This window comes from Lithobates pipiens, unplaced genomic scaffold, assembly GCF_037356315.1.
Source record: "Lithobates pipiens isolate NorthernLeopardFrog02 unplaced genomic scaffold, aLitPip1_a1.2 Scaffold_16, whole genome shotgun sequence".
NCBI lineage: Eukaryota > Metazoa > Chordata > Amphibia > Anura > Ranidae > Lithobates > Lithobates pipiens.
The window spans coordinates 560,023,179-560,035,444 of NW_027507748.1; the positions used below are offsets into that span (position 1 = coordinate 560,023,179).

Genomic DNA, 12,266 nt, shown 5'->3' on the forward strand with positions numbered 1-12,266 from the left:
GATCAGCAGGTCAAGGCCAGAAATCATTGGCCTGGGCCTGGAGACTGATCGGTTCTGAAACTAATCCAAACGTTGCGTCCGCTGTAACATAATGTCCCTTCGCCTACCCGTGTCATTTTGCCTCAGTAAAACTACGTTGGCTGGTCGGGAAGTGGTTAAATACAGTACAACTGTCACACTGACAAACAATAGACAGAAGGCAACGGAACAGTTGAAAGTATGAAAAGGGTTAACTGTGCTCATAGAAGTGTGTACATTTGTTCTACAGCTTTTATTTATTTTTGGTTTTATTTGATGAAAAAAAAGAAAGATAAGAGAAACTTTGCACTTTTGGATTCTGATGCCTGCCAGTTTGAAAGAACACCGCTGTCTGAAAGGGAGAGGAGAAGAGGAGGACCTCTGCAGCAGATCTAAAACAGAGTGGTGAATATTTCTTACCAGCTTTATTTTGTGTAGGATTTGATTTAATAATATATCACTTTTTTATACAAGGATTAAATGGACAGAATTTTATTCTCAGTTAAGCAGCTCTCCGCCACCATATATCTTATAAGTGCTATTCATTCCAAAGAAAACAAAATCTCTTGTTTGTTCAGACAGGAAGATATCAGATCTTGTCTTTTTATAGGGACATGCCAATTGCACTGCCAACATTGCGATCTTGTCCTAGACTGACGACTGACAGTGCTTTTGGATTAATCTATTGATGTGCTTTAGAAATTTAATACAAATCTCATGAAAAATCATTTTTTGACTGAAATAAATATCTTATGGTCTTTTTTTTGTAACTGGAATTTAGATTTGTTTTAAGAGTCATTGACCAAAAAATGAAATGTATTTTTTAGTTCATGCTAGTAGGTTCCCTCCGTCTTATAACCTTTGGGACTCTCATGATGAGATATGTGTGCTGGAGTTCCTGGGTCTGTATACCTACTGTAGCTATTATGAAGGATTTCCACTTGTTGATTATTGTATACTAGGGAGACTGTAGGAGGAGGAGCTGGAAAAACAAAGGTGAACATGAACGCTCAATACGCAGGTGGATAATAACATAGAAGAATGCCAGAAAACAGTGCTAGAAAATCTTGATGTTGAAATATCTTTTGTGAACATTCTAAAAAAAACAGCAAATATATTTAAGAAACACTGATTGGGATTGGGACTGATTTAGCCCACCAGGATCCACCTATAACTAAAATATCACTTTTCATTTGACAAAACCTTTAAACCTGGTTGTTTACTGTATGTTTCAATTTATTACATATATGGAACAATGAAGGAAAAATGAATAAGAAAATAGCACAAATTATAATTAGGCTTGGTGATTTGCGTTGTTATATTACAGCTTCCTTAGTAGGGGCGAATAAAGTATACTTGTGCATTCGTTTTCGTCCGAATGCATTTTCGTCCGAATTTCAGGTATTTTCGTTTTCGTTTTGACAAACGATAACGAAAGTGCAGAAATCAAAAAACGAAAGATCCAACATAAATAAATGCTTTATTTTCGTTTTCGTTGTTACAACAGTTCGATATAGAATAGGAGATTCGACGTGACTCTGACAATAACAATCTGTGTCTATTGAACCTGTGGTCGAATGTGCCTAACCTTACCTCTATTAGTCCAAGATTATATAGAGAAAGTATTCGACAGAGAGAAAAGATTCGACATAGAGAGAAAAGATTTGACAGAGAGAAAACATTCTAAAGTGCTAATTTTAAAGGCTAATATGCAAATGACTGTCCTAAAAAGTGTCTGTTTGCCCCAGGGGACATGCATCAATTCAAAAAAAGTTTTAAAAAGGCAATTTTTTCGGGAGCAGTGATTTTAATAATGATTAAAATGAAACAATAAAGTGTAATATTCTTTTAAATTTTGTACCTGGGGGGTGTCTATAGTATGCCTGTGAAGGGGCGCATGTTTTGTGCTTAGAACTGTCCCTGCACAAAGTGTCATTTCTGCAGGAAAAAAAGTCCTTTAAAATCACTCATGGCTATAATGAATTGTCGGCTCCCGTAATACAGAGAACACTCATTGAAAGTCATTGATAAAAAAAAACAAAAAACAAAAAAAAGCGTGGGGTTCCCCCAACTTCAATTACCAGGCCCTTCAGGTCTGGTATGGATATTAAGGGGAACCCTGCCTCAAATAAAAAAAATTGACGTGGGGTTCCCCTAAATAACCATACCAGACCCTTTATCCGAGCACGCAACCTGGCAGGCCGCGGGAAAAGAGGGGTGACCAAAACTCCCCCCCCCCTCCTGAACTGTACCAGGCCACATGCCCTCAACATCTGTCAGATTCAGGCTCAGCAAAATAAAAAATGAATGCCCTTAGAAATCCTGAAGGCAGTGCTTGGTTTTCGGGGTCCCGTACGCGGCTAGGCTCCCAAAAAAAACCCCACATGTGGTATCCCCATACTCAGGAGAAGTAGCAGAATGTATTTTGTGGTGTAATTTCACATATCAAAAAGTAAAAAATAGTGTAGCGCTTCTGTAATAGTGAATGTGATCAACACGCACACAAAAAAATTCTATATAAAGTAAGTGGTCACATGAGGAAATCCATATTATATGAAACAAAGTCCAATTAGAATAGGTATGCACTTCCGTGATGTGACTGGTGCAGAGATGGTTAGACCGTTTCAAGGAAGATAGAGGTCTTGCTAAACAGATATGCCCATGTAAAACAGCTTGTCTGTAGACATTAGAAGGTAGATAAATACTCTTACCAACTGTGTTGGACTCACACGGTCATATGAAGGTTGAGTCTGTAAGGCTTGGGGTCCTGACCTAGGACCAGAGGGTGGATCGATGAGGGTCCGTCAAACTGGTGAGGAAACTCCAACAAACTGTATACCAAGCGATGTGTCTCACGGATGGAACATCAGGATGATTTCTTATCCAGCTCAAACGTGGCACGATCAGCACAGGTACCCCGGTCACCCCAAAATGGGGTGAGAGATGTCATGGGTTTTAGGCCAAAAAAGAAAAAGGAAAAAAAGAGCTCCACATGGTGCGGGTCAGACGGTATTAGACGGCAAATTTATTTAAAAGTCAAAAAATGTATAAAAATTTTTTATGACTTAGTGATCACAAAGAAATTGAATAAAAATGAAAATAAAAGCAATGTAGGGTGCCAACAGCTAGCCCGACGCGTTTCGACATAAATGTCTTCGACAGGGGCATGTTGGAGCCCACCACATTGCTAACAAATTTATGGAGTGTCTGAGACAGTTCTGCCTACAAAAGGGGGCGGAGACTTTAGTCTGGGACAACCCCTTACAGATGAAGTAAACAATCATGTCAGACCGAGAGAGACATACTTAAACATAATGTGCAGATTCATATATCAATCTGTCATCCATATGCGACAATACCCTCTCATACAGATACTCAAGTTAGATTTAACAACAGCAAAAGGTAAATAAAAAATAGCAATAACAATAAACATATCTCATGCATTGGTCCCGTCTGTGCCTCCCTAAACGTATATATCCAGAGGAGACCAGTGCAAAAATGTTGCACATGCGATGTTAAATCAAGCACATAAACGTAGCTGTCAAGCATGTAATGTTACCACCACAAATGCTGGGTTGCAAATCAGTCACCTGGAAAGGTTTACTCACAGTTATATTGTATCGAGGTAGGTCTATATGTGTCAGGATGGCAATGTCTGATGGTAGTCTATCATTATGTAAGTTTAAATGGATCTTAGTAACTTGCTGGCGATGTGCAGCCGTGAATTGTATATATGTTACCATGGTAACTATTAGTACGTGCAATCTACCTTGAGGGAATTCCGGTCACATGGCGGAATTATGTCGAGACGTATGGCACGTACGTGACGCCTCAACCAATCACTGGTCTGCACATTGCATCACCGTGAGAGGAGGTGTTAGAGGAGACGTACATCCCTCAAACCACGAGGCCAAAGCGTGCACGTCTAAGCGTCACGTAGTGTATCCCCTACATAAAGCCATGGAGGAGGGGCATGCAGGCTTCGCGCCACACTGCCGCGTCATGCACGCCTCCCACCACGAGGCGTGACGCGCGGCATCCCCCACCATTCAAGGCGGCCGGAACCCGCGACGCAATCACGTCGCGTCGTGCGTCGTGATGCATAGCATCATCACTCCACCCAGGACAAACAGAGCGTGTGACGCGACCACGTCACGTCAGAACACGCACCCGGCCAAGTCTAAACCATGGCAACCCGTCCCCAATATATGGGAACCGTCGTCATGGAGAGAGGGATGCCACAAAAAAGCAAGAAAGAAAGTCCCAGATTCTGCACTGGGACTGGCATATTAAAAATTAATATTAAGTGAGTTATATCAAAATAAAAAGTGAAGAATAAATGAAAAAAGGTGATCCAATTGTGTAAAATCTAGTTCTAGACCTACAAAAAGGACAAGCCTTGTGAGATATGGACGCCAAGGGCACATACAGTGGTGTGAAAAAGTGTTTGCCCCCTTCCTCATTTCCTGTTCCTTTGCATGTTTGTCACACTTAAGTGTTTCGGAACATCAAACCAATTTAAACAATAGTCAATAGTCATAGACAACACAAGTAAACACAAAATGCAATTTGTAAATGAAGGTGTTTATTATTAAAGGTGAAAAAAAATCCAAACCATCATGGCCCTGTGTGAAAAAGTGATTGCCCCCTAAACCTAATAACTGGTTGGGCCACCCTTAGCAGCAACAACTGCAACCAAGCGTTTGCGATAACGTGCAATGAGGCTTTTACAGCATCCTGGAGGAATTTTGGCCCACTCATCTTTGCAGAATTGTCCTAATTCAGTTACATTAGAGGGTTTTCGAGCATGAACGGCCTTTTTAGGGTCATACCACAACATCTCAATAGGATTCAGGTCAGGACTTTGGCTAGGCCACTCCAAAGTCTTCATTTTGTTTTTCTTCAGCCATTCGGTGGTGGACTTGCTGGTGTGTTTAGGATCATTGTCCTGCTGCAGAACCCAAGTTCGTTTCAGCTTGAGTACACGAACAGATGGTCGGACATTCTCCTTCAGGATCTCTTGGTAGACAGCAGAATTCATAGTTCCTTTTATCACGGCAAGTCTTCCAGGTCCTGAAGCAGCAAAACAGCCCCAGACCATCACACTACCACCACCATATTTTACTGTTGGTATAATGTTCTTTTTATGAAATGCAGTGTTCCTTCTACGCCAGTTCCTTCTACGCAAACACTTTTTCACACCACTGTAAGCCTCAAAGTGGGCAAAGTTAAATTGGCCCAGAATGAGGCATGCACAACAAAGACGCAAACTGTACATAGTGGCCAAATAGAAGAATTACCGGTATATTTGTTTGTATATTTCCCAGAGCAATACAAGTCACATTAGGCTCAGGGGAAAATGCAATGTTGCACATGGGCACGCGTAACAGTAGTGTAACGTTGGGCAGAAATTCAAAAACGTGTGGAGAGAGCTTTAAATTAAGCTATAGATTTAAGTGTAAATGAGTCCCATGTAGACTCAAAAAAACAACAAAGATGTGCAAGGCATGTTCAAAAGAACGATGGTTGTCACATAGTTGGATATTGGCAAAATCAGTGAATCAATAATAGGAATAGAAAAAAATGGAAAAAATATAAAAAAGGGAAGAAATAAGATGGTGAAGGTGTAGTATTAATAACCTATAACAAAATAAATTAGGCCTGATTAATAAAGCTGTTGATGTCCCAATCTGTATTCATGCCGTGGGGGGAGTAGCACCTCAATTCGTAGATCCAAAACGTCTCGAGGCGCGACACCCTCCGTAGGCAGGAGTCTCCCCTCCAGCTTGGAACAACTTTGTCTATGATCTGGAAACGTGTGCCTGTAGGGTCTCTATTATGTTTTTCGAGGTAGTGTCTCGGGACCATATGTTTATCACAGCCTTTTTTAATTTTACTGAGGTGTTCATTGACTCTGATTGAAAAATTGCGAATAGTGCGACCGACATATTGTTTGTTGCAAGGGCATGTGATCAGATAAACTATATATCTGGTGGTGCAAGTGGTGAAGTGTTTCATGGAGTACCTACGTAAGGTGGCTGTGGATATAATAGAGTCACTCCTCCCCTTACCCAACATATTGTGTATGCAGACATTGCATTTTCTACAGGGAAAATATCCTTTGCTCTGTGGGAAGAATTGGATAGATTTAGGGATGTCTATTACATTGGGGGAGATATCACTTTGTATCGATCGAGCTCCCCTATAGATAATTCCAGCTTTCTCAGGGATTGTTCCTCCTAGAATTTTGTCACTGCATAATACCTTCCAGTGCCTGTTGATAATTTTCTTTATCTCGTTATGTTGTGTAGAGAAAGTGGTGAAAAAAGACCATTTGAATTTGTCATTTGTTTTTATTTTGGGTTTCTTTTGAACAAGGGAAGACCTGTCGGTCTGTAAGGCTGTTTGGATATCTGCATCCAGAGCGCATGGGTCATAACCCTTGTCTATAAACCTCTTACGAATGGTGTAGGATTGGGAAATGAAATCACTAACATTAGTGCAGTTACGCCTCAGTCTGAGAAATTGGCCGCGTGGGACGGATTTAAGCCAATGATGGTGATGGCAGCTGTCAACAGGAATATATCCGTTCCTGTCCGTTGGTTTGAAAAAAGTTCTCAAGACTAGGCGTTTCTGCACTACTGTGATTTCCAAGTCCAAAAAATGTATGTTAGTGGTACTGGCTTCGAAGGTCAAATGGATACCGCGATCGTTATTATTAAGGGTTGCCATGAAGGCATCTAGAGACGGCCGGCTGCCTCTCCACAGGAGGAGGATGTCGTCTATATATCTTGCCCACAGTACCAGTTCAGGCCTGTCCAGGGCATAGACGACATCCTCCTCCCATTGGGCCATAAACAAATTGGCCAAACTGGGTGCATATTTTGCCCCCATGGCAACCCCTTTGATCTGGGTATAAAAGATGCCCTGAAACCAGAAATAATTGTGGGAAGTAGCGAACTCTAATAATTGCATAAGAAAGTGCTGTGGGATGCAGGTGTACAGAGCAGACACGTCGGCCGTGACTAGGATGAGATCGTCATGGTACTGTATATTTTCTAATAGTCGGATAGTGTCGCCTGTATCCTGTAAATAGGATGGTACGCTTCTTACTAAGGGCTGGAGATAAGAATCTATATATTTCCCTATTCTCGAGGTAATGGAATCTATACCACTAACAATTGGGCGGCCTGGTGGATTCACTGGGTCCTTGTGTATTTTGGGAAGTTGGTATATTGTCGGGATACGTGGTGCTAGTGGAATCATGAATTCTCTCTCCTTTTTATTTAAAATATTCAAAGAGAAACCCTCATCTATAATCTGTGTAAGTTCTTTTTTGTATTTGGAGGTAGGGTCCCCAGATAAGGGGCTGTAAGTGGTAACATCACTCAACAATCTGTTCATTTCATCAACATAACGTGTTTTATCTAATACCACTAGACCACCCCCCTTATCTGCAGGGCGGATGATAAGATTTTTTCTTTCACACAGGGATTTGAGGCCCTGTGCTATAGCTGGGTTTTGGTGTACCCTTTTAGTAGGCAACTTGTCCAAATCATCTAGAACGAGGTTTTTGAAAACATTAATAGATGGGGGTAAAATGCCTGGGTTGAACAAAGAGGGATTACTCAATCCAGAATGTCTAACTGGTGTGGGATCGGGAACAATGTTAGTTCTGCTAGGTGAAGACAAAAAATGTCTCTGAATATGAAGCTTACGGATGAATTTCTGCACATCAATAAATGTATTAAATTTATTGAGTTTTTTCGGTGGGACAAATTTAAGGCCCTTGTCTAAAATGCGTTTCTCACTCTCTGACAATATTGTTGTACTAAGATTAAAAATACCCGCTCCTACTGTGTCCGCTTTCTTTTTCCATTGAATGCGCCGCGGGTTCCGGCCGCCTTGAATGGTGGGGGATGCCGCGCGTCACGCCTCGTGGTGGGAGGCGTGCATGACGCGGCAGTGTGGCGCGAAGCCTGCATGCCCCTCCTCCATGGCTTTATGTAGGGGATACACTACGTGACGCTTAGACGTGCACGCTTTGGCCTCGTGGTTTGAGGGATGTACGTCTCCTCTAACACCTCCTCTCACGGTGATGCAATGTGCAGACCAGTGATTGGTTGAGGCGTCACGTACGTGCCATACGTCTCGACATAATTCCGCCATGTGACCGGAATTCCCTCAAGGTAGATTGCACGTACTAATAGTTACCATGGTAACATATATACAATTCACGGCTGCACATCGCCAGCAAATTACTAAGATCCATTTAAACTTACATAATGATAGACTACCATCAGACATTGCCACCCTGACACATATAGACCTACCTCGATACAATATAACTGTGAGTAAACCTTTCCAGGTGACTGATTTGCAACCCAGCATTTGTGGTGGTAACATTACATGCTTGACAGCTACGTTTATGTGCTTGATTTAACATCGCATGTGCAACATTTTTGCACTGGTCTCCTCTGGATATATACGTTTAGGGAGGCACAGACGGGACCAATGCATGAGATATGTTTATTGTTATTGCTATTTTTTATTTACCTTTTGCTGTTGTTAAATCTAACTTGAGTATCTGTATGAGAGGGTATTGTCGCATATGAATGACAGATTGATATATGAATCTGCACACTATGTTTAAGTATGTCTCTCTCGGTCTGACATGATTGTTTACTTCATCTGTAAGGGGTTGTCCCAGACTAAAGTCTCCGCCCCCTTTTGTAGGCAGAACTGTCTCAGACACTCCATAAATTTGTTAGCAATGTGGTGGGCTCCAACATGCCCCTGTCGAAGACATTTATGTCGAAACGCGTCGGGCTAGCTGTTGGCACCCTACATTGCTTTTATTTTCATTTTTATTCAATTTCTTTGTGATCACTAAGTCATAAAAATTTTTTATACATTTTTTGACTTTTAAATAAATTTGCCGTCTAATACCGTCTGACCCGCACCATGTGGAGCTCTTTTTTTCCTTTTTCTTTTTTGGCCTAAAACCCATAACATCTCTCACCCCATTTTGGGGTGACCGGTGTACCTGTGTTGATCGTGCCACGTTTGAGCTGGATAAGAAATCATCCTGATGTTCCATCCGTGAGACACATCGCTTGGTATACAGTTTGTTGGAGTTTCCTCACCAGTTTGACGGACCCTCATCGATCCACCCTCTGGTCCTAGGTCAGGACCCCAAGCCTTACAGACTCAACTGTCATATGACCGTGTGAGTCCAACACAGTTGGTAAGAGTATTTATCTACCTTCTAATGTCTACAGACAAGCTGTTTTACATGGGCATATCTGTTTAGCAAGACCTCTATCTTCCTTGAAACGGTCTAACCATCTCTGCACCAGCCACATCACGGAAGTGCATACCTATTCTAATTGGACTTTGTTTCATATAATATGGATTTCCTCATGTGACCACTTACTTTATATAGAATTTTTTTGTGTGCATGTTGATCACATTCACTATTACAGAAGCGCTACACTATTTTTTACTTTTTGATTGTTGAACTTTGTTTGTTTTAAGTGTTGGCAGCTGCTCTTTCTGTTTCATTTAGTCATAGCGCAGTGTTTTCCCCCACTTTTCTTCTGTAATTTCACATATGCCCATAGTATGTGTGAGCAATATATCATTTAGTGACAACTTTGTGCAAGAAAAAAAAAAGTTTGTAATAGTACCGCAACTTGTGGCAAAATATAAAATATTCTATGGACTGAACATGCCTCTCAGCAAATAGCTTGGGGTGTCTAATTTCCAGAATGGGGTCATTTGCGGGGGGTTGTGCTATTTTGACATTTTATGGCCTTCGAAACTGTGATAGGTAGTGAGGAGTGAAATCAAAAATTTGCACCCTTAGAAATCCTGAAGGCGGTGATTGGTTTTCGGGGTGCCGTACGTGGCTAGGCTCCCAAAAAGTCCCACATATGTGGTATCTTCGTACTCAGGAAAAGCAGCAGAATATATTTTGGGGTGCAATTTCACATATAACTATGGCATGTGTGAACAATATATAATTTAGTGACAACTTTTTGTAAACATTTTTATTTTTTTGTCATTATTATTCAATCACTTCAATCACTTGGACAAAAAAATGTTTTTCAATAGGCTCAACATGCCTCTCAGCAATTTCCTTGGGGTGTCTACTTTCCAAAATGGGGTCATTTGGGGGGGTTTTGTACTGCCCTGCCATTTTAGCACCTCAAGAAATGAGATAGGCAGTCATAAATTAAAAGCTGTGTAAATTCTAGAAAATGTACTCTAGTTTGGAGGCGCTATAACTTTTGCGCAAACCAATAAATATACGCGTATTGACATTTTTTTTACTAAAGACATGAGGCTGAATACATTTTGGCCTAAATGTATGACTAAAACTGAGTTTATTTGATTTTTCTTATAACAAAAAGTAGAAAATATATTTTTTTTCAAAATTTTCAGTCTTTTTCCATTTATATCGTAAAAGGAGGCAATCAAATACCATCAAAAGAAAGCTCTATTTGTGGGAAGAAAAGGATGCAAATTTTATTTGGGTACAACATTGCATGACTGCGCAATTACCAGTTAAAGCAGTGCAGTGCGAAATTGTAAAAAGACCTCTGGTCCTTAGGCTGACAATTGATCCGGGGCTTAAGTGGTTAACTATTTTTTACACTTTCTTTGTGAAATGGTAGGGGTACTTTTATACCCTCTTACCATTTCAAACAGGGGGGGGCCCGGGATCTGGGGGTCCCCTTGTTAAAGGGGGCTTCCAGATTCTGATAAGCCCCCCACTCGCAGACCCCCACAACCACCGGCCAGGGTTGTGGGGATGAGGCCCTTGTCCTCATCAACATGGGGACATGGTGCTTTGGGGGGGACCCCAAAGCATCCTCCCAATGTTGAGGGCATGTGGCCTGGTACGGTTCAGGGGGGGCGCTCTCTCGCCCCCCTCTTTTCCTGAGGCCTGTCAGGTTGCGTGCTCGGATAAAGGGTCTGGTATGGATTTTTAGGGGGACCCCCACATCAATTTTTTTTAAATTTGAAGCGGGGTTCCCCTTAATATCCATACCAGACCTGAAGGGTCTGGTATGGATATTTAGGGGGAACCCCACGCCAATTTTTATTTTATTTTACGCAGGGTTCCCCTTAATATCTATACCAGACCTGAAGGGCCAGGTAATTGAATTTGGGGGAACCCCACGCTTTTTTTTTTCTTTTTTTATCAATGACTTTCAATGAGTGTTCTCTGTATTACGGAGCCGACAATTCATTTTAGCTGCGAGTGATTTTAAAGGACTTTTTTTCCTGCAGAAATGACACTTTGTGCAGGGACAGTTCTAAGCACGGGAAACATGCGCCCCTTCACAGGCATACTATAGACACCCCCCAGGTATGAAATTTAAAGGAATATTACACTTTTATTGTTTCACTTTAATCATTATTAAAATCACTGCTCCCCAAAAAACGGTAGTTTTAAAAAAATTTTTTTGCATTGATACATGTCCCCTGGGGCAGGACCCAGGTCCCCAAACACTTTTTAGGACAGTAACTTGCATATTAGCCTTTAAAATTAGTACTTTAGATTTTGAACGTTGGAGTCCCATAGACTTTATAGGGTTCTAAAGTTCACACAAAGTATGCTATATACTAGCTCTGTCTAATCTTCTTTATACAAATCGACAGACACCATAAGCCTTCAAAGACAAATTCGACCGTAATTCATGTGGATTTTCGGAGGAATGCAATTTTTGAACGAAAAACTAAATGAATAAAAACGAATTTCGGGAGTAACTAAATAAATTTATTTTTCGGACGAAAACGAAATTCCAAAACTAAATATTTCACTCTGCACATGTATAGAATAAAGTGGCTTTTGCAATAATGATAAAATTATGGATTATGTCATAGGTGAAATCTCACCATAATTGTAACTCTCTGTTTTGCTCAATAGTGCTATGTGAAATTTTCTTGAAAAAAAAAATCAACATTTTTTTTATTTAAAGGGTGTTGATTTATGTATTTATTTTTTGTAGGGGTGTCTATAGAGTAGAATAAAGAATTAGAGCAAAACGGGACTTTAAAAGTGCCAAAACAACGACTTTACACCATATGTAAAATTGAATAAAACATCACATTTTTATGACATATCAAGTTTAAAATCACACAAATTGCTATGCGGGTTCTGAGCAACAGTGCAGCAGCTTCACAGACATCCCAACCTGCAAAAACTTATTTCAGGGAGGTGGCAAACTCATTTCAGA

The 12,266-nt window shown here is 40.8% G+C and overlaps 1 protein-coding gene across 1 annotated transcript in view; it reads left to right on the plus strand.

Moving 5' to 3' along the window:
* Window positions 1-346: 346 nt before the first annotated feature.
* The window catches only part of LOC143983646 (inhibin beta C chain-like), a 42,524-nt gene continuing 30,604 nt past the window's right edge, over window positions 347-12,266 (plus strand). The window contains exon 1 of the mRNA XM_077483590.1: window positions 347-423. The gene's annotated coding sequence lies outside the window, so the exon portion shown is untranslated. The remainder of the gene's footprint in view (window positions 424-12,266) is intronic.